Genomic DNA, 21,195 nt, shown 5'->3' with positions numbered 1-21,195 from the left:
TCAGATGCACCATATAAAGAAATGTTATCAACGCTGTTAGCTAACAGCAAGAAATTGGAAAAGTGAAGATGGAGGATGAATGGGAAAATTTAACACAGCAATATGCCTTGATGGAAAGATTGGCAAAGCAACCAGAAAAACCAACATAGAGGATGAGTTCATTAGATGGTGGCACAGGTTCATTCTACATTCCAGAATCAGTGAAAATGGGACTTCACCAGCAGCTTCCTAAGAACTTTCCTGGAGAGACTTGATAGGTTGAGATGAAACAATGTACTGCCCTTCACATTCTCCCTATGCATTATGAAAATAAGCTTAATGACACAAAAGGGAATATTGTACATCAAAGAAACCAAACCAAATATGATGTGATATTTTTGCATGATATTGGTATATAAAGTGGGGGGGGTGAATATGTGTACAGTGGTACCTCAGGTTACATACGCTTCAGGTTACATAAGCTTCAGGTTAAAGACTCTGCTAACCCAGAAAAAGTGCTTCAGGTTAAGAACTTCGATGAGAACAGAAATCAGGCTCCGGTGGCGTGGCAGCAGCAGGAGGCCCCATTAGCTAAAGTGGTGCTTCAGGTTAAGAACGGTTTCAGGTTAAGTACGGATCTCCGGAACGAATTAAGTACTTAACCTGAGGTACCACTGCACTGCCATTCTGGAGGGAGGGAGCTGAATACTGTCCAAAACTAAATTCAACAGGGGAAACAAACAAATGAAATGGTGGGTCATTGCTATGAAGAAGGCAGCCCTGCAAGTTTTCACTACTTGGTTCAATGAAGGTCTGTTTACTCTTGGGTAAAGAAACGGAATGCAATAAAAAGTTTATATATAATACGTGCTTGGTAACAAATGACAAGAAGGGTATTTGTATATGCTGTCAAGCCTATGAGGCCATGTCCACTGTGCCCAGCGAGTTGCAACAGGAATGAAAAAGCTTTTTGCATTTTAAAACTTAAGCCCCAAATCAGTAACATTTTAAAGAATGAAAAATGCTACAGACTCATAGAGAGATGCATTGCCTATCCATAGAATCAGAGTGTTGTTCTGAGGAAATGGAGCTGGATTCTTTACATAAAAGTGAGTGAGAGTTTCCTTCTAACCATGTAATAAAATCTCTGAAGCTGTTGTTTCTCCTCCTCCTCCCTTTCATTAGTTTACACTTGCTTCATTTTCTGAAGTTCTCTTCAGCTGAAAGGGGAAGATCAGTGTACTACTTAAAAATATAAATGAGGAGGGGAAGCCCATGGGCACAGGAATCATAATACATATTCCAAACCCAGGGGATCAAGACATGTTTCCAAAACATGCTGTGGGGAGAGAGTTATGCAAAGTTCTCTCAAAACTTCTCCAGGGCATGGTGTGGGGGAGACAAACACAAGATGAACTCATTCACAAGAGTTATGGGATGTTTCTCTGTGCAGATCGTGGTCAAGTGAGGAATGCAGAAAGTCTGCCTTGCAACGGAAACAGCACTTGCAAAGAAATCCAGGCTGAAATATCTCTACAAGAGTGGTGTCAGATTAGACAAGGGGGAGAAATTCTGTCCTGTTCACATTTAAAGGCTACCTGATTTGCACTTTCCAAATCAATATGTGAACTGAAACACAGCCATCAAATGCAGTTCTCCAGCTAAGTAATGTATAGAAAAACTCATATAGGTAAAGGTAAAGGGACCCCTGACCATTAGGTCCATTCGTGGCTGACTCTGGGGTTGCGGCGCTCATCTCGCTTGATTGGCCGAGGGAGCCGGCGTACAGCTTCCGGGTCATGTGGCCAGCATGACTAAGCCGCTTCTGGCGAACCAGAGCAGTGCACAGAAACACCGTTTACCTTCCCGCCGGAGCGGTGCCTATTTATCTGCTTGCACTTTGACGTGCTTTCGAACTGCTAGGTTGGCAGGAGAAGGGACTGAGCAACGGGAGCTTACCCCGTCGCGGGGATTCGAACCGCTGATCTTCTGATCTGCAATTCCTAGGCTCTGTGGTTTTTGTACATAATTAGTGAACATAACATACGGAAATGCATTATATTAAGGGAAATAGCTTGCAAAAGCATGCACATTGGGGGAAATGACATGTAAAAATATATTCGCTCTAAAATTCTGGTGAATTTCCCACCAGGATGTTTTAAAGGCAGATTGGCAAACTGATGAGAACTAAACTTAAGATTGGGAAAATGACAAATGGAAAAACCGAAATGGATTCATCCATCCCCGTCAGATGTATCTCTTTCTAGCCATTTCTTTTTGCTTTGAGTCAGTGACACACTTCCTTGTGCCTGGCTTCAGAAGAGGTCAGCTCCTTCTAGCATGCAACTCTTACATATTCCAAACATCTTCCCTTCCCCGCAGGCATCTTTAAGCATATTTCAAGTTTCCTCACCCAATGACCTACTTGATGTTATTACAATAAATGATTGTCCCAGCAGCAGATCCAAACAACCCAGAATAATGAGTAATGTTATTCTGCTGGGTAGGTTCATGTGCCATGTATCGTATACATGCAATGAGCGGCTTTAATATTAGTTTTCATTGAATGAACTTACTGGATGGGTGGGTACTGTTTTGGAATGAGCCTCTACTGGCAGATGCTAACCCTGAAGTGCTAGTCCCATTTTGTCTCACACATTAGCAACATCTAGCATAAAACTGAGAGAAGAGAGTGACTTTTCACAGGGACCAGCCAAAGAGAACACACTGCACAAATCATAACTCATCTGCATTGGCCTCCATTTTGCTTCTGGGCCAACTCAAACCACACTGCTGGTACTGTCAGTCACTTGGCTACTGGAAAAAGCTGGTGTTCTTCCAACTAATAAGCATTTTCTGAAGGTGTCAGAGAAGTACTCAAGAACTATGTTTAAAGCAACTTCACCTTCTGAAGTGTGATTCTTTTTAAAAGCAATAAACAACAAGTTTTCTTAATTATCCATTGGCACTGGACAACTCAACTGAAACAACTCACCGCCACCCCTTCTCTCTCGTAGAAGTGGAACCAGAACTGGTTCAACTGCTCGCACCAAGTGATTTATTAAACAGCTTTATCCATTTGCTTTTTCCATTCATAAATTTACTAAGAGAATCTGCACTTTTTTAATGACTTTGTTCATCATGTTCAATTATTCAGCGACTGATTTTAGAGAGCCTGTAAATAATTCACAAACTGTTCCTGTGATTCTTTTTTTGATCCCTGGAGTTCTTCATTCACGTGGCTGATCACACATGAATTCCAGGCTCCAGCGTCAGACATTTCAGTGAGCTTACTAGTAATTTATAGGGAAAGGCTCCCCAAACCTTCCCAAAAAATCCTCATTAAATGGTCCTTTAAAGCAATACAGTCCCCTTACGAATGTAGGGTAAAAAATCTCCTGCAACACACCTCAAACCAATGCAGGGCTTTATATTGGGACGCAAAAGCTACTCTTCCTTCTTGCTGGTTGTACCTGCAAGCTCTACACTTCATTCAACAATTGTGCTCACAATGGGGTGATGCTTCCCAAAGCAAGCTGGAAGTATGAATGGCAGAGGCACATCATTCACATGCACTAGAGATCTGTGGCCCAAACAGAGCTCATAAGCACATTTATCATGGGTATTCAATAAGGCACGGCTGCCACTCACATTTTACACTCTTACTGCAGAAGGGAGAAAAAAACATTGTAATGCATTGCCACATAAAATATAGGCTCACTCCAATACTTTTTCAGTATGTATGCAGGGGGAGAAAGTGTGCATGTAATATACATTGCCAGGTGTGAAATTTGTTGTGTGTATTTGTTCTGGAGAAGGAACACAAATTAGAAAGGACCAGCCTAGGGCACTCAGCTGCCTGAGGCAGACCAGCAAATGGGGCCCACACACACACACACACACACACACACACACACACCGGGGGGGGGCGGTTATAGTCCTAAAGGCCAGCAAACTGATTTGGGCACCTGAGACAGAAATAAAATCCACAAACACTTCCCCAACAGTATAAAAAAAATACCTAATAATTTTCATCTCTTTTGTGACACCCAAAATCAGCTGCTTGAGGTGGCTGCCTCACCCTCATTCTGCCTAACGCCAGGAGCAAAACCTGAAGGCACTATTGACAGTGAATGTCCAACAAGCCATACATGCAACAGAAGGACCCTTGACGTGATGATGTTCACCAGCATACGCAGGGTTGTGGGTTGATTTTTCCTACACCAGTGTGTACCTTCCTAAAGAGTGCAGTGCATTTGAAATGACTGAAAGTGGTGATCCCAGTTAAGAAATGGAACATGAGCCTGGCTACAGGCACACCTGCTTGATTTATTCATTTGGAAGTTTTATACTACTCTGGCTTTCTGAACTGAACCAACAAGGCAGACTGAAACAGTACAAAACAGAGAAAACACACGCAAGCAGAACTACACACGTACACACACAGCAGCCCTTAGTCCTCTGCTGATGGCAAAGGCCAGAGCGAGCTTCTCATCTGCTGTGCAATCCCAGGGCAGTTGGCAGATGGAGCAGACCTTCCCTGGGCAATGGGTAGGGTGCCAGGTTGGTTTTCCCTTTGATGTGACATTCTTCCTGGGAGTTAGGAAGTGCAAGTTCCCAATGACCCTTTGTCCTCTGACCGAAGGTGTTCATGGAGCAGTGCCAAATGAAGGCTAACCAGGAGACTCACAGGAGCAGGAGTAATTCTCCCTTTTGTATTTCTTCTGGGTTCTTCTTTTTCTTTTTTTCTGTGTAAGGTGTCAAAACCTTACGCCTCAATTCTAATGAAGTTTCATCCATTTACATCTCAGAAGAAGCTTCTCCTGGATTTACAAATTCAGGACTCTGCTGATTTTCTTACAATGCATTCCACAGCTGAAGACTAGTTTCAGTTTAAAACTAAATTGCTAGCTTCTGCAAACAGTGCTGTGAGGAAATCATTCATAGGAACAGGAAGTTATATAATTAGGAACGTACATTAGTTTTTAAAGCACAAAGATAAAATGCTATTCTGCAATAGGAGCTATGGCTTAGTCCACAACACATTTTATTGTTGCCAGTTATGCAAAACGGGAGAGCTACATATTAGAGAACTCCTTGCATAAGGCGAACCCAGTATTAAAGGTTATCACAATGAAAGAGAGCAGAAATAAATATAATGTCATTATCAAAGAAATCTACAGCGCAGAAAAATTAGAGTAGTGTACGTTTCTGGTTATTTTGTTCCAAAAGGTACCAAAAAGTGGGCTTGGTGATAGAGCCCTGTGCATAAGGCCCTGTGTTCATTCCCAGACTTCTCCAGGTAAAGAGCTACAGGGCTAAGAAAGAACTTTGGATCTTGGAAAGGTACAGATGATCAAAAGAGAACACTGGACAATAGACTAATAGACTGATACAGCTTCATAGGCATTCAAAAGTTACAGAGAGGGCAACTGAAAGGATCAAGGGCACCGTGAAGCATCATCTCAACATGCGCCAGCTAAAGCCTTTGGGTCATTATATAACCATGAAAAGAAATGACAGAAAATATAGCAGAAGTCAGGGGCATCAACCAAATCAGTAAAATGACGTGAGACTAGGAAAACTAGTTTGGAGAAAAAAGGTGAACAAATCTTTAATTCGGGCTATGCATTTAATTTAAATTTATATAGCTGCCCATCAATAAATATTCCTTAGAGAGAGGGAGGGGGAAGCTTTCATAATAGATAAAGCATAAGCCCAGTTTTAAAGCACAGCTAAATCTGCTGTTACTGAAAGTTGAACTTGCAAATAGTGCAGTGTGAAATATGGAGTGGGGGGGCGACACTGTTATTCTAAAGCAGCAATGCTGCAGCAAGCAAAGGCTACAGCAGCTCAGTCAGCTGCTTGTGGCTGCAAAGCCAAACAGGAAGTATGTGACTGTTGCCATGGAAACAAAGGGGCAGTCCATTCTGTACTGAGCACCGGACGTTAGCTCAGTGTGTGTGTCATATGACCTGTACAGGATGTACATGGGTGGAGTCTGGAGTCTCTCTCTGTTTGTTGAAGAGAGCAGACATTTTTTCTCTTTTACTGTATGACTGCTGAAGACAGGAATAAAAACATGTAGATACGTTTCTGTCTGAGTCTGATTCCCCTCCCTGGGGATATGCTGGAGAGCAGGGAGGAGGAGAGCAGTTGGTGTGTTTTCCTCACAGCCTGAGGAAAATCGCCGGAACGGACCTCGTGTGTTTTTCCTACCGGGAGTCGCCGGAGGGAGGTCAAAAGAATTCAGCCGGTGCCTGGAGAGATAGGCACATACCTCTGACCGGCCCTGAATTCTGACATTGGTAGCAGTTGACGGTTGCTACGATCCATGGGAGTCTGCATCAAGGAGACTGTATTCATCCCTCTCCATGGAAGCCTGAGATGGATGCTGATTCTCTGCAGCTAGAAGCTGACCAGAAGAAGCTGAAAGCCAAGCTACGGAGCCCAGGTATGAGATTTTCGGGCTTAAGAGTGTGAATGCAGATTGATTAATTCTCTGCTTCATGGGAGCAACGTTTGGGAAAAACAGCTCCGAGAGAGAAGAGTCTGCATTCCAAACATTCCTGTGGTTTTTCCTGTCCAAGGAAAGGAATGTGGTTGCTAAGCAACGCAGATAAGGGCTGGAAGTCAGGCTATGCCCAGAGTGGCTAAAACAGCTCTGTTTTGACTAGCCCTTACAAAGGAACTGTTGGAAAGGGACTTTCCAAGCGGCCAGTGTTAGAGCTGCCAGGTGCACAGAGTGTAAACAAGCCAGCTATTGGATTTTAGAGGCTTGTGTTTGAGAGTCAATGCAAGGACTCAAAATGGATGCCAAGAAGGGGGGAGGCCTGCCTTCTCCAACCCTTTTGACCAGTGACAATTATGCATCTTGGTCTATTAAGATGAAGGCCTTGCTGCAGAATCAGAGACCGTTTAGGGTGATTGAGAACCCCATCCCTGCAGCACCAACGCCTGTTTGGGAGTCACAGGATGTGAAGGCCAGAACCGCTATAATTCTGTGCGTGTCAGACTCTCAGCTTGTTCATATACAAGATTTAGAGCACGCGAAAGATGTTTGGGACACGCTGAGAAGGACACATCAGAGAGATGCAGGTTCTTCAGCGTTGTTGTATTTTGAAAAGTTGACTAACCTGAGGCTTGCGCCTGATGGAGATGTTCAAGCGCACCTGACGGAAATGAAATTTCTGCGTCAGCAGATGGTGGAACGCAATTTCCGTCTGCAGGAGGAAGTATTTTGCTTCATGGTGATCAACAGCCTGAATCGGACTTACAAAACGGTTGCCAGTCAGCTGGGGTCTCTCCCAGCGCAAGATTTGACTTCGGACAGGGTCTTTGCCGTGGTTCTGAACGAACATGACAGACTTGCCGCCCTGGAAGTCAAGGACAGGGGGAGTCAAGAACGGAGTTCTAACACCCCCACTGCTGTAGCTACTGGAGGAGACGCTGTAGCTTTGAACGTTGTCCGATGCCACAATTGTGGGCAGACTGGGCATCTTCAGCGGAACTGCAGGAAGCCACGTCAGAACAAAGGAGCCAAGGGAAGCTCCACGAAGTCTGAGGCGTCAGGCAGAAGCCATGCCAAGTCACAGGCGAAGCCCGCAAAGGCTTTGATGTCCCTAAAAGCCACACCACAAGCGGGGAATTTCTTTGCCCTAGACACCGGGTGTACGCAGCATATGTGTCGACACAGAGGACTATTTTCGTCGTTTAAGAAGCAAAGCTTCGTTGTACAACAAGCCAACGGTCAAGAGCTGGAAGCCACCGGAATTGGGACTGTGTATCTTAAAAGTCTGAACTTGACTATAAACAATGTTTATTTGGTTCCAGAGTTGAAGTACAATCTGCTCAGCGTTTCGCAGATCGCCAAGAAGGGACTAAAACTGTCCTATGATGATCAACACTGTGAGATCTACAAAGATGGAGAGTTGTATCTTTCTGCCAAAGAGAAAGATGGACTGTATTTGTTGACTTTTAATCAAAGTGATTACATGGAATGTAATTCTTGTGATTCTAACATGATTTCTTTTGCAGGTGTAGCTGAAAAGAACACCAAGCAGGTCACCTCGAGGGTCGACAAGGCATTTCAGCGGGTGTATGCTGATGTGATTGGTCCTTTAGCACCATCTAGAGGCAATGCAAAGTATTACCTAATATGTGTTGATTCTTTCACAGGTTTTGTCTGGATTTATCTTTTGGAGAGACCGAAAGAAGCCTTAGAAAGGTTTAAAGAGTTTTGTGACAAGGTTAAAAATATGCATGATGCTGACATAGATTGTTTTTGCACAGATGAGAAGCCAATTTTTCTCTTACAGGATTTCCAGAGGTTCCTGAAGAAGAAAGGGATAAGACACAAAATTGCAGCTTCCGAAGAAGCTTGGAACAGATGTGTCTGTGGTAGAGTGAACAAAGAATTGCAAAAGGGAATGCATGCGCAATTGCTTAGTTCACATCTGCCACATGAGTACTGGGCTGAGTCGCTAATGTCATATTGTTACACGTGGTTGAGAAAGGTTTCAAAAGACTTGGGATGTTCTCCTTTTGAGAAACTCTTCCACAGAAAACCTTCTGTTGCCCATTTCAAGGTTTTTGGGTCTCATGTGAGGACAGAAGCTCCAGGTGGAGTAAAGAATGCCAGAGGCATTTTTGTGGGTTATGAAAAGGGTCTCTACAGAGTAATTTTGTCTGAATCTGGTAAGGTGATTCTCACAAAATTTCTAGAGAGTGCTCCTGAACAGGAGAGAGTGATTGTTCACACATTTCCCACAGGTGATGATGATGATTCTGATGATGATGATGATGAGTTTGATCTTATTGAGTTCAGTAGTACTGATGATGACAGCGATAGCTCAGACAGCTCAGTCGTCACAGTCATTGAGAGGAAATCTCACATAATGACTAGACCCTCAGAAGAGGAGGATGAACCACTGATTAAGCTTAGTACTGGTTCTTCAGAGAGTTCAGAAGCTGAACCAGAAAGCAAGGGAGAGCAGCACCTCTTACGTAGGTCTGAGAGAGCAACGAAGGGTGTACCACCCAAGAGGTATTCAAAAGAGTTTGCAAACCAAGCCATTGCATGTGTTGCTGTTGTAAACGACCAAGGTCGAATTGAAGCTGTGTCTGAGTCAGAGACAAAGGCACAACAGAGAGTTGCTAACCAAGGTAATGCAGAAGCACTCATTCCTTGGAAGTCACACAACCAGAGAGGTACATTGGTAAAACCAGTGGCGGGTAGTTCCAAGGGTGGAACTGAAACAACAGGGGAGTGTTATAAGTATAACAACTGTTTGTTTTCTTCTCTGGATGACGCTTTGCTCGCAGCACGCATTGATACTTTAGGGGGAGTATGTTATTCTAAAGCAGCAATGCTGCAGCAAGCAAAGGCTACAGCAGCTCAGTCAGCTGCTTGTGGCTGCAAAGCCAAACAGGAAGTATGTGACTGTTGCCATGGAAACAAAGGGGCAGTCCATTCTGTACTGAGCACCGGACGTTAGCTCAGTGTGTGTGTCATATGACCTGTACAGGATGTACATGGGTGGAGTCTGGAGTCTCTCTCTGTTTGTTGAAGAGAGCAGACATTTTTTCTCTTTTACTGTATGACTGCTGAAGACAGGAATAAAAACATGTAGATACGTTTCTGTCTGAGTCTGATTCCCCTCCCTGGGGATATGCTGGAGAGCAGGGAGGAGGAGAGCAGTTGGTGTGTTTTCCTCACAGCCTGAGGAAAATCGCCGGAACGGACCTCGTGTGTTTTTCCTACCGGGAGTCGCCGGAGGGAGGTCAAAAGAATTCAGCCGGTGCCTGGAGAGATAGGCACATACCTCTGACCGGCCCTGAATTCTGACAGACACAAGAGAACAGATAGGGAAGCAGTTGGACCCTTGGATGACAAGGGAGTCAAATATGTGCTAACAGAAGATAAGGGGATTGCAGAAAACCTAAATAAATTATTTGTGTCTGTCTTCACTGCAGAAGATATATGGCAGAATGCTGTGCCTAACTAAACTTTGCAGGAAGGGAGTATGAGGAACTGAGGCAAATAGTGGCGATAAGAAACAAAGCTCTAGGTCTAATAGACAAAATAAAAACTGCCAAGTCTCCGGTTCCAGGCGGCATCCACTTGAGATTTCTCAAAAAAAACCCTCAAATGTGGAATTTGATATATGTACAAAAATATGTAACATGTCACTCAGATTAGTCTTCATACCAGAGGACTGGAAAATGGCCAATCTAACATCATTTTTTTTTAAAGGGATCCAGAGGGGTTCCTGGAAATTACAGGAAGCTAGCTTAATAACTGTCACATATATGTTCATGGGGTCTGAACAGGCAATGTCTGACCAGGAACAAGACTATGGGATCATGGTGGACAACTCTATGAAGATGTCCATCCACACTTGGAGTACAGTGCGTAATTCATAGAATCATAGAATCTTAGAGCTGGAAGGGACCGTAAGGCTCATCTAGTCCAACTCCCTGCAATGCAGGAATCTCAGCTAAAGCATCCATGACAGATGGCCATCCAACCTCTGCTTAAAAACTTCCAAGGAAGGAGAGCCCACAACCTCCCAAGGGAGACTGTTCCACTGTCACACAGCTCTTACTGTCAGAGAGCTTTTTCTGAGTGTTTAGTTGGAATCTCCTTTCTTGTAATTTGAAGCCATTGGCTCTGGTACCTTCCAGAGCAGAAGAAAACAAGCATGTTCCCTCTTCCATGTGACAGCCCTTGAGATATTTGAAGATGGCTATCATATCTCCTCTCGTCTTCTCTTTTCCATGCTAAACATACCCAGCTCCTTCAACCGTTCCTCATAAGGCTTGGCTTCTAGACTCTTCATCATCCTAGTTGCACACGTTCCAGCTTGTCCGCATCCTGAAATTGTGGCACCCAGAATTGGACGCTGTATTCCAGGTGTGGTCTGACTAAGGCAAAATAGAGGCAGTCCAGGAGGACTCTGCCAGGAGTCACGTAGGATTGGGGATGCTGCACGCGGGCTCACAAAGGGCGCCCTCCATTTGATGCAGAGAGCGGTCATTACTTCCCTTGATCTGGACACTACAGTTCAGTTGATGCAGCCTTGAAGTGTCAGCTTTTTTTTTTTTTTTCTGCTGTATCACACTGTTGACTCACATTGAGCTTGTGGTCCACCAAGACCCCTAGATCCTTTTCACAAGTGCTGCTAGTAAGCCAGGTGTCCCCTGGTTTATTACCATAGTACTCCTATACGTTGCTCATGAAGATCCCAGAGGAATCCAGCTGTCCATTGCTGGAGACAAAATGCTGAGCGAAATGGTGTGCTCCCACAAAGCAGTTCTTGTTATCTTAAATATTTGTGCCAGGAAATCAGTCCCTTGCTAATAACTTTATAATTTTTGCCCTTATTTTGGTGCAGTAGCCGGTATACCTTATTCTAAGCAGTCATTTGCTTGATCAAACAATGGGGTCAGGCCATTACTGTCATCGCCAGTCCAAATCTTCACATTAAGAAACTTCCAAACAAGCTATGTCGTAATTTACAACACTAAATTCTCTGTTTTGTTTTCTTAATCATCACTAATGTGACAGCTTAAGGAAACAGAAAAACAGTCTGGAAAGGCAATAAAATATATGGAACCTAACCATCAAGTGGGTCACTAAACATGTTCTCATGGGCCAAAGAGACAGGAGGAGGATGGTATTTTAACAAGTATAAACATGTGTGGACATGCTGGCCAGACATTGCTAGTTCTCAAGAACTTGCAACATTACTTCGGGGTGTGGTATTATACTTTGCTTAAGTAAAATAATAGGAGCACACACCCTAATTGTTCAACTGTGTTAGAGCATTAGCTCAATAACCATTGCATTGCAGAATTTATCCCCTTATAACCCTACAGAAACTTAATTACATTGACTCCTACTCTTACCGTACACTTATTTATTTAGACTTTTCAACCTTGCTCGTCTTCGGGTGATATGAATAGTTCACAACCATCTTTAAACCAACTGACAAAAAAAGTAGGAACTCAGGTGGCACCAGTATGGGCTAAAGTGTTGACATGATCCTACCCCAAACACTAATTGCAAACAATTCCATGTCTTTTTCAAAAGAGTGCTAAGGCATCACCACCAGAAATCAGAGAATCAATGACATACAACAGGAGTGGGGAACCTCAGTGCTAAGCCCAAATATGGACCTCCAAACCTCTATCTGACCCTTGGAACAATTCCCAGGCCTCATCCTGCACTGACCCTGCTTCTCACCCCAAGTGTTTTTGCCTGATTGAAATGTGTACCTGAACTCTGATATGCCTCTTGCTTGTCTAGATGGGGGACAGAGAGGTGCGAGTAGGGGGGGCCCTTGGGCTGAAAAATGCTCAGCACCCCTGATATAAGGGGACTCTTCCACACAACCCTCCAAGGTGTTCTCCTACAAAGAAGTCCTCTCAAAATGAACAGATTCATGGGAGCTTCCCAGCAGATAAATAGAGATGATGTTAAAGGCCATCCTATATTATAATTTTCATGCAAGAACTGTGTTAACAGCACTTTGCCACAACATTACAATATAGTAAAAGGAACTGGTCCCTCTATGGAACTGAGAGATATTGATAAACACAACCATTCAGGCCTAGGTGTGTTTAAATTTGACTGAAATTGTTTCCAGTTACAATTAACAATTTGTATGGGAGGGGGCTGAAAACCAATGGCGTATTTTCATAGAGTCATAGACTTGTAGAGTTGGAAGGATTTAAAACGATTAATTAAAGTATAGATGGATCTTATCTTTGGCACCTCTATACTAAGAACATGTACACAGCATGTACAAAGCACCAGTTGGGTTCAGGCAAGGCTGAATTTGGTGGTCCTGACTGGGCCTCGATTCAGGCCTGATGCTCCAAGCCTCAAACTAAATTTGGACCTTATACAACCTTGGGATCAGGCAGGGTGGAGGCAAAGTAATCTATGATGCAGACAGAGAGTCTCACCTGTGTCATCTTCTTCTCCTTGCTCACCGCCCCACTGCATGTTTAATATCTTCCCCCCTCCTTTTTTCCAAGGTGATCCAGGACTGCCAATCCACAAGAGCCCCAATTCAGTCCAAATTATTCCAATTTGGTTTGGAATTCAGCCTGATTGGTTGCACAGCCCAAAACATACACCTGTAGGTTATTTAAAACAAACTTTTCTCACGCACATCTACTGCTAAGATGTGTGCTTTCTGTGAATCCCAAGAGACCAACCAGAGTGCAGTATTATCATCAGCAGTAAACCACAATGATCTCATGCCCAGTTTCAAAAAGTGTCTGCCTGAGCAGCTACCACAAATGGAAGTTTTATTCTTCCAGTTCTCTCCTGCAAGTTAAATGCAAAAACAATGAAGAGTCTTGTGTTATCTTAAAGACTCACAAATGTATTATGGGACATGTTTTTTTAGAATGGAGTCTACTTTAGTAGATACATGAAGTAATACTAGTTTATTGATTTACACAATAAGCAAGAGTTGCAGTGAGCATGCTTATTACCCAAGGAATAACGATTCAATAAAGTGGTTTCACACCCTCCTTCCTTCCTTTCATTGAAAGACTACCTTCTCCTCTTGTTCCTCTTCCTTGTCAACACCCTCAGGCCTTGCTAGGAGCATGATCAGATCTTCTTTCGAGGTGGCTCCCCAATGATAAGAAGTATCTAGCACATGCAAGGCCAAATAGAGATGGGCAAACTGTGCATCTGGCTCATGACATTGCATCCATAGATGAGAAATGTATTGTGAACTCACTACACAAGCTCATCAGATACAAATATCATAACCTCCTCCTTTTCTGACAGTGTGATATATGAACAGCAAAGTCAAGAAGCCTTTTTTATATAAAGAAATTGGAAGCCTTGTTCAAATGGAGAAAAGGACAAATTTTGACACACACAAAATGGAAGGTGACAATAAGGCAAGGAGGGAAGCAAATGCCCCCCTTTAAATATCTCAGAAGCAAGAAAGCAGAATTTTGCCTCCGTGTGTCCTTCCGTGTGCTGCCATTTGCATTTTTGCTGCTGCCCTTTTCCGTATTATCATCATCATCCTCATAATCTGGTATCTAATGTTAGTCAGAGTAGATCCAGTGAAATTAGTGGGCATGACTAACTTAAGTCTGCTCAGATCAGAACTTTGTTGGATGCAACCCAATCACTCCAGGAAGAGAAGAAACAGATGCAGGGCTACCATCAGCTCTGCTGGGGAACCAGGATCTTCCCTCCAGCAGCTGTATACCATCAGGATGTAGCAAAGGAAGGAAAGGAACGGATGCAGGTCCACTCAGAAACAGTGTGGCACTAAAATTTGGTGCCCCTCCACCTCTCGCACTCCATTCTAAATAATAGTTGTGGCGTCCCTGGCAGCACCCCCAAACCTCTATGCCCCCTAAATCTGCCTCTGTCATTAATGCTGCCTCCTATGATGGTGCCCATCTTTTAGTGGGGTGGGTAGGTAGGTCTAAGGCCTGGGGGTAGGCAAACTAAGGCCTGGGGGCCGGATCCGGCCAAATTGCCTTCTAAATCCCGCCCGCGGACAGTCTGGGAATCAGCATGTTTTTGCATGAGTAGAATGTGTGCTTTTATTTAAAATGCATCTCTCGGTTATTTGTGGGGCATAGGAATTTGTTCTTTTCTCTATTTTCAAAATATAGTCTGAGGTCTGAGGGACAGTGGACCGGCCCTGTGCTGAAAAAGTTTGCTGACCCCTGGTCTTGGTCCTTATTAATATATTGGTGGATGAGGATTTTATGTTAATCTGTCATCATTTTGAATTTTCCTGGCTTTAACATGTTTTTGTATGCTGCATTTTATATTGTCAAGTCGTTCTGATACCTTTTTAAAAAAATAAAAGTGAGAGGCAGATGAAATTTAGTATTAAAAGAAGAAGGATTTGTAACAAGAAACTGGTACCTGAGTTTGCTTATTTTTTCTTCCTTCCCAATCCATTTTCCTTTTGTGTCATTTATTTTAGACTGTAAAACTGTGGGTAGAGGTTGCCCTGCTTTTATTGATTAGTAAGCTACTCCGAGAGGGCCCCCCCTTCCTTCTTCTTTTTCTTTTCCTGAAGAGCCAGGGTAAAAATTCCTGAAACAAATAAAATGGTATTGCATGTTTGTTATGTGTCAGTCGGTTGTAGATCTATGACGACAGCAGCTAAGCAGAAGAGAAAGCCTTTCTTGTTCTGCCCTGAAGGGTGTGCCCAGTCACTCAACTGGTTAGATCATGTTACCTAAAACTTGGAGAGGAAGTTAGTTCCCATGAAGACAAGGCACTAATGATGGTGGTGAAAGCCAGGTAATGTGTGGGCAGGAGCTATTCAGTCTCATAATGAGAAGCATCATAATTTGGCTTTTGCTCTCAGCACTCATTCCTCCGCTTTCACTGCTGATAGACTTGGATAATAGCACTCATCTAGCTTAACAAGCATGTGTCTTCATTGACCTACAAGTAAAAGAGGCCTCTCCCTTGGAGAAAGTGTTCCGGCTAAGATAGCAGCTTTGCATAGCTTCCAAGAGCATTAGTGGAGGAAAAGTACCTTCATGAGGAACAGAATCTTGTTTCATGTAAATAATAATAATGTCAGTTTGTACATCCTGAAAATAACATTCTTAGGTCACATGGATTATATCTCCAGCATGTTAAAACAGCCTCAGGGTGGGGTGGGGGTGGGGGCTTTGCAATGTAAGATTTTTGAATACACACACACACACACACACACACACACATTTTTTAAAATACATTGATTTAAAAATTCAGAATGTGATGATTCAAATGTAAATTCAAAAAGTCATGAGCTTTGGGTGGTTTCTTGGTTAGATCATTATTATAAACCATTTAAGACAACATTTCCTGGTTGTTTAACAATGTTGCCACCCATTTAATGTCTAATTAAAAGAGACTCAAGCAGATTCACATCCCACATTTAAAGCACGATAGATGCAGATTTAACACAGGTGTCTCCTCCAAAGAATCCTGGGAATTGTAGTTCACATAGCCACACTTCCCAGCACCCTTAATGAACAGAAGATTCTTTGGGAGAAGCCATGTGCTTTAAATGTGTGTTGAATCATAGAGTTGGGAGAGACCCTGAGGGTCATCTATTCCATCCCCTGCAATGCAGGAACATCAACTAAAGCACGCATGACAGATGGCCTTCCAGCCTCTGCTTTACAGCCTCCAAGAAGGAGAGACCACCACCTTTGAAGGGAGTCAATCCCACTGTCAAACAGTTCTTATTGTCAGAAAGTTTTCCCAGTGTTATTTTTTTAGAAAACAAGGCATTGGAAATCACCATGAACGCCTCCCTTGTTATCTTATAATGCCACCTGAGAGATGCTAGAATTGAGTTCTGGTGAGTTCCAGCTGAAAAAAAGTCCTGTTTAAACACCATACTATTTTGGTTGACAGATTTGTTTCATTGATTCTTGTGTAAACCACTTCGTGACTATCTATGATGAAAAGTGTTCTATAAATAAGAATAAATAAAATTTCCTCATCCCCACTCTGTAGCTGCCGCACAACACGTTTCTAAGGAGAGTCTTTTCAGTGTGTGCAGGTGGAAGGAGACGGTGGGAAATCCAATATCTGGAAGCGCCCCAAGTCCCAGATATTCAGACCTGGGGGGGATTTTACCTTTTTCGTCTGCCTCTATTTGAAACTTGGCTATCTTTCACAAAAGAGTGGCCAGTCTTTCCTTGTTTCAAATATCTGCAACATAGACCATTGGTTGTGGTTTTTTGGGTGTCCCCCCTTCCTCTTTCAGATTCATTTCCCAGTGACAAACTCAGCCCCAGGAAACGCAATGTCTTTTCTGAGAAATGCTCCATACTTGACATATTGTATATTATGCAGTAACTTGAGTCAGCTTTTGGATGAAAATGAAAAAACCGTTGCTTCATCTGCCTTAAATAACAGCCCCCACTCCACACCCTTCAGATGTCTGTATGCTTCCATTAACAACAACAACAACAACAAAGACATCTCGGTGCATAAATAATCGCAGGAGAGTTTGAGTCCTAAAGTGGGTTATCAGTACATGTTTGGGCACACACTAAAGTTAAGAAAGACGAACACCTCCTACGCAAACTGGAGACAGAGAGGAAGCAGCAGTAAGTTTGCGCCAGATGAAGAGACCTGTCAGAACAGGACTGGACAAACTCAGTGGGCGGAAGCCATCCAATGAGCCAACATGAGCCAACATTGTCAGCAGTATGCTGATGACACTCAGCTCTATTTCTCCTTTACATCTGCAGGTGGGGCAGTGGAACTGCTGGACCAGTATCTTGCCTCAGTAATGGACTGGATGAGAGCCAACAAACTGAAGCTCAATCCCGATAAGACTGAGGCACTGTTAGTGGGTAGTTCCCTAGACCTGATGGGTGGGAGGTCGCCTGCTCTTGATGGGGTTACACTTCCTCTGAAGGAGCAAGTTCATAGCTTGCAGGTACTCTTGAATCCTTTGCTGACACTCAAGGGCTCAGGTGGCATCAGTGGCCCAGAGTGCCTTCCATCAGCTTCGGATGGTGGCCCAGCTATGCCCCTATCTGGACAGGGATAGTCTAACTACTGTTGTCTATGCTCTGGCTTATTATGGCAATGTGTTATACATTGGGCTGCCTCTGAAGACGGTTTGGAAACTTCAGCTAGTGCAGAATTCAGCGGCAAGGTTGCTTACCGGAGCAAGATGGTTTGAGCATATTACACCAATCCTGGTTTGACTGCACAAGCCCGGACCCCATTCAAAGTGCTGGTTTTGACTATAAAGCCTTAAACAGCACGGGACCACAATACCTCAAGGAGCGCCTCTTTCCATGCCCGGACCCTGACATCATCTTCTGAGGCCCTTCTTTGTGTGCGGAGGTCTGAAGGGTGGCAGCATGACAACGGGCCTTCTCTGCAGTGGCTCCCCGTCTGTGGAATGCTCTCTCCGGGGAAGTTCGCCTGGCACCTTCATTATGCACCTTTATGTGCCAGGCAAAAATGTTCCTTTTTAACCAGGGTTGGGGGGGTTAATAGGTTGTTGTTTTTATTTTGATTATGTATTCTGTGGTTTTATATTTTGATTTTATTCTGTGAACCGCCCCAATATAGGGCGGTATATAAACTCAATTAATAATTAATAATAAGTGGGGAAAGAGTTAATGGCTACCAAGTGCTGTACTTTGTTGTTGTTGTTGTTTAGTTATTTAGTCGTGTCCGACTCTTCATGACCCCATGGACCAGAGCACGCCAGGCACTCCTGTCTTCCACTGCCTCCCGCAGTTTGGTCAAACTCATGCTGGTAGCTTCGAGAACACTGTCCAACCATCTCGTCCTCTGCCGTCCCCTTCTCCTTGTGCCTTCCATCTTTCCCAACATCAGGGTCTTTTCCAGGGAGTCTTCTCGTCTCATGAGGTGGCCATAGTACTGGAGTCTCAGCTTCAGGATCTGTCCTTCCAGTGAGCACTCAGGGCTGATTTCCTTCAGAATGGATAGGTTTGATCTTCTTGCAGTCCACGGGACTCTCAAGAGTCTCCTCCGGCACCATAGTGCTGTACTTAAAAACTCCTAATGTCACAGACTCAAACGTTTTCTCCCAAAACATTCAAGGGCACAAACATTAAAGGAGTCCTTTGTGACCTGCAATGCAGGATGGCTGATGAATGACATACATGTTGATTATCTAAGCATGGACATCAGTGGAGAAAGTAAAGAATTTAAAGTAGCTGAGTGTGTCTCCCCAACCCCCCAGAGAAAAGCTAGAAGCAGAAAGAGGAGTTCCTACTCCGACCAGCTTGACACAGCAGGCCTGAGGTCAGTCTGACCAGGATTGCCCTACACAATATTTCAAAAACAGTGGACCATGGCAAATTACAGACAACTTCCCAAACTCTGATCAGGTTTCAAAGAATCAGTCTGAGTACCTTCTATTGTAAGCACTGCAGTTTACCTCTCACAGAATTCCCACCAATCCTGAACAAACTACAGTGCCCAGAATTCTGGGTGGGTGGGTGTGGGTGTGCTTTGAATGTAATTTAAAGGTATCATATGTATGCAAGCTCAACTGTACCTTGATTTTCAAAAGAGTTGATTGTGCAAGGCAATTATAAGTTTAAAAAAGCATTATAGCATGGGGGAAAGACAGTGGGGTGTCTGCAGAAATAGAGGCTAAGGAAACAGGCTGCAATTTTCAGGAAGAGGGGGGGAGGGAAATAAAGCCCAGCTGATAAACTGGTCATAGTGTCTCTCTGTTGACAAGTAAAATAACCTAAGCTATGACCAACAGAAACCCAGGAAGAGGAGTTTATATGACCAGTTCATATGCTACAATAAGGGAGGAATTCGATGTCACACTGTTCTGATTGTTTTATCAGCACAAGCATCCCAGCTGGCGAGACAAAAGAATCCCACCTTTCCTCCATCTGTGTGCTGTTCTGGGGGTTCTCCTGAGCCTTCCTAGAGCCAGTTTCAGCGGAAAAGGGGAGCATGCAGGGAAAGGAGAGGGGGGAACTCGTTGCACCAGGACAGATGTGACACAGATTTCCTTCATATTCACATATGCTGATTCAACATGCACAGGCACAAATGATAAAATAATGAATTTGGGTCAGTTTCAGCCCTAGTGGGAGCCGGCACAATGCAATGGACCTTTCTTCCCAATTCCCCCTGAGCTCTTGAGGCGTCAGGAGAATGGGGGAAGGAGAGGGAAGACAGAACAATCACAACAGTGCAACGCTAAATTCCTCCATATAATTTGAATGGAAATACAACTCACCATGGTGGGAAGACTGTGACCAGGTGGCCTCCCTCCTTCTTGTCTTTCATCATTACATTGGACTTTGGCTGGACGGGCCTTCAAACAGAGGGCTCCTTCAAATACTGGTAAGTGTTGTCTACCACCATAAATGTAAAAATTAATCAGATCCTCTGTGTTCTGGTGAATGATTGAAGGTGTTCATATCTTCCAACTCTGAAAAATTAGCCGGATATGACATGTATCTTGGTTCTGTATGATAGGAATGCCAGTGTTTAATAGGGTTGCAGCTCGCACGTGAAAAGACAACATGATTCTAAAATTCAAACATACACTCCACACCCAAAGCACACACTGCTGGGTAATTCAACATCAAGTGCCCTAAAGTACTTTCTTGATGACCACACTGCCAGTATGGGAGGGGGCAGAATTCTTAGCCTCTGGGGCATCCAGTGGTTTTTGAACAGCTGTTGTATTAATCTGGTTTCATAGATCTGATATATAGCAAAGAGAAGTTTTCTGTTTTCCACACTTCACTGGATATTCTCTTTGTTTCTCTTCCTGTCTTGGCAATTGTACGACAGGTTGGGAGTTTAGTGGAAAATTTCTTATAGAAGATAACCGTAACCTGCGATGTATGGTATGCGCTTTTGAAGAATTCTAGGCCTTTGAGTTGAGGTGTCAGGCACCGAGCCAGCTTTTCAGGGAAGGTAGTAGCCTCACCTAATCAGATTATCATTCCAAAAGTGAAAACAAAGGAATAGAGACAGGAACTAGCCAAACCCTTCTATTAAGTGTAGCTGCTCTATAAAGCTCATTCCAAAGGACTGTCATTTAGATGTATTATGAATGCAGGGCAGGGAGGGACATGTCAAACCAAAACAAAGACTCTGAGGATTGACTCTGAATTATGCTCTTGCACTCACAGTCTCCTCTTACTTTATGATAAACCAGAAATGCATCGGACACAGTAAACATCAAAATAATTTAGAATTTGGCACTAGAGTTTGTACCCTCTTAGGTGGGTTTTCCACAGCTAATTTTTACTAGTTTTTTTGGATTAGGTATAATCCCTTATTGCTGTCACTTTACACTTGCATCTGATGAAAAGGACTCTATGGTGTCATCAGGAAGGGACATCATCGTGGGTTAATATAGGGAAATTTTCAATGTTTGATGTCTCACTGTGTTTTTAATACTTTGTTGGAAGCCGCCCAGAATGACTGGGGCAACCCAGTCAGATGGGCGGGGTACAAATAATAAAAATTAGTAGTAGTCGTCGTTGTCTCAGCTCTGTTAATAATCCACAAATGTATTGCAGGGTTGCCATATGTCTGGAATTTCCTGGACATATCTGGAATACTGCAGCCTTAAGCAGTGTCTGGGCAGATGTAAGGAAAAGGAAGGAACATTTTATTTATCATCTGTGCTGGGAATGCAAATGCATTAAAAAAAATATTGGGGAATGATA

General features: G+C 43.5%; 1 long non-coding RNA gene across 1 annotated transcript in view; it reads right to left on the bottom strand.

The window, feature by feature from the left end:
• The window catches only part of LOC307211039, an 83,568-nt gene extending 62,707 nt beyond the window's left edge, over positions 1–20,861 (bottom strand). The window contains exon 1 of the long non-coding RNA XR_013836258.1: positions 19,746–20,861. This is a non-coding gene — a long non-coding RNA (uncharacterized lncRNA). The remainder of the gene's footprint in view (positions 1–19,745) is intronic.
• Between the last annotated feature and the right edge of the window lie 334 nt (positions 20,862–21,195).

Source organism: Podarcis cretensis (assembly GCF_951804945.1).
Source record: "Podarcis cretensis genome assembly, chromosome: 2".
Lineage (NCBI taxonomy): Eukaryota > Metazoa > Chordata > Lepidosauria > Squamata > Lacertidae > Podarcis > Podarcis cretensis.
Note: the sequence above shows the minus strand (reverse complement) of the source record. Positions and strands in the feature narration are given on the sequence as shown.